General features: G+C 35.1%; 1 pseudogene; it reads left to right on the top strand.

Annotated features, from left to right (window-relative positions):
- Positions 1 to 211: 211 nt before the first annotated feature.
- The window catches only part of LOC107082415, a 19,472-nt pseudogene continuing 18,485 nt past the window's right edge, over positions 212 to 1,198 (top strand).

The raw sequence follows: 1,198 nt of genomic DNA, 5'->3' as shown, positions 1-1,198 counted from the left end.
ATATATATATATATATATATACACAATCCTAGCTTGAAAACACATTTTTAAAATGAAACAGCTAAAATACTAAAGTGTTTTTGTTTTATTCAGAATGCATCTTTATGTTATAGGTATTTTGTTGGTTTTCTTGCTGAAAAGATAAATACTGTCCAGCAGGTGGCGTCATGCGGCTTTACTATCGCTTTGTTGTTCTATAGAGATGCAACAGAAGAAGCAGCCTAGACTCCCAGCTTGTTAGCTGCTGTCTCTGATATAGGAGTTTAGGTTTATAACCATGTATTTTATATAACAACAATTATGTTGAAGGTGTCCGGATTGATTTTTTAGCCCTGAATAGATCTTTATTTAGGGAAAAAAATCTAATTTGTTGTATAATATGAAGCTGGCTCGTGTTTGTTGATGCTGTTACTGTTAGCTTAGAGCTAGCCTCCTCATTGAACTGCTGTATTAATAAATGGGGCTCTGCAGCTATAGCTAGCTGTTTTCAGTTGCTAAAGCTAAGAAGCGCTGTTAGCAGCCATAACTTTAGAGTCCCTGGTGTTAGCAGCGATCAAATGAGATCCTGAGCAGCTCGCTGTGTCCGAGGAATGGTTCGGCTTGTTGTTTGATGGGGCTGCTGAGAAGCACGATGCCGCCCAAGATCCAGCTGCTAGCCGTCCTGGCTTTTGGAGTGGCCATGCTGCTGATAGAGAACCAGATCCAGAGACTGGACGAGTCCAGAGCCAAACTGGGTAAGATCTCATCTGATGCCTGCTGCATTAGTTGGTTCTATTTAGGCCTGAAACAATTAGATTAATTATTGGAATGAAAGTCAACTGCTTTAGTAATCGATTCATCGCTAACTGGAGTTTAGAGACTGTGAAACATGCCTTTAACTGACTTGGAGCAGGAATTAAATTAAAATTGAAAAAAAAAAAAAATACATATCTATATATATATATATATACTTTTGCATTTAAGATTAAAAAAAAGAAAGCTGAGTCAGGCATTTGATTTTGTATTTTTTTTCTCATTTTAATGTTTTTATCAGAGACATTTGTTTTTTATTTCTTTATATTTTCAAGGGTTTATACATGAATGAGTAACTGTTATTTAATGCTTTTTAATGCTCTTAGAAATAATCTTAATGCCATCAACAAGTACCCATGACTTATTTATATATATATATTAGTGCTGTCAATCGATTAAATTTTTT

The sequence above is a fragment of the Cyprinodon variegatus genome, unplaced genomic scaffold, assembly GCF_000732505.1.
Source record: "Cyprinodon variegatus isolate N-32 unplaced genomic scaffold, C_variegatus-1.0 Scaffold53, whole genome shotgun sequence".
Lineage (NCBI taxonomy): Eukaryota > Metazoa > Chordata > Actinopteri > Cyprinodontiformes > Cyprinodontidae > Cyprinodon > Cyprinodon variegatus.
The sequence above is the reverse complement of the archived record's forward strand: the minus strand, read 5'-3'. Positions and strand labels throughout refer to the sequence as shown.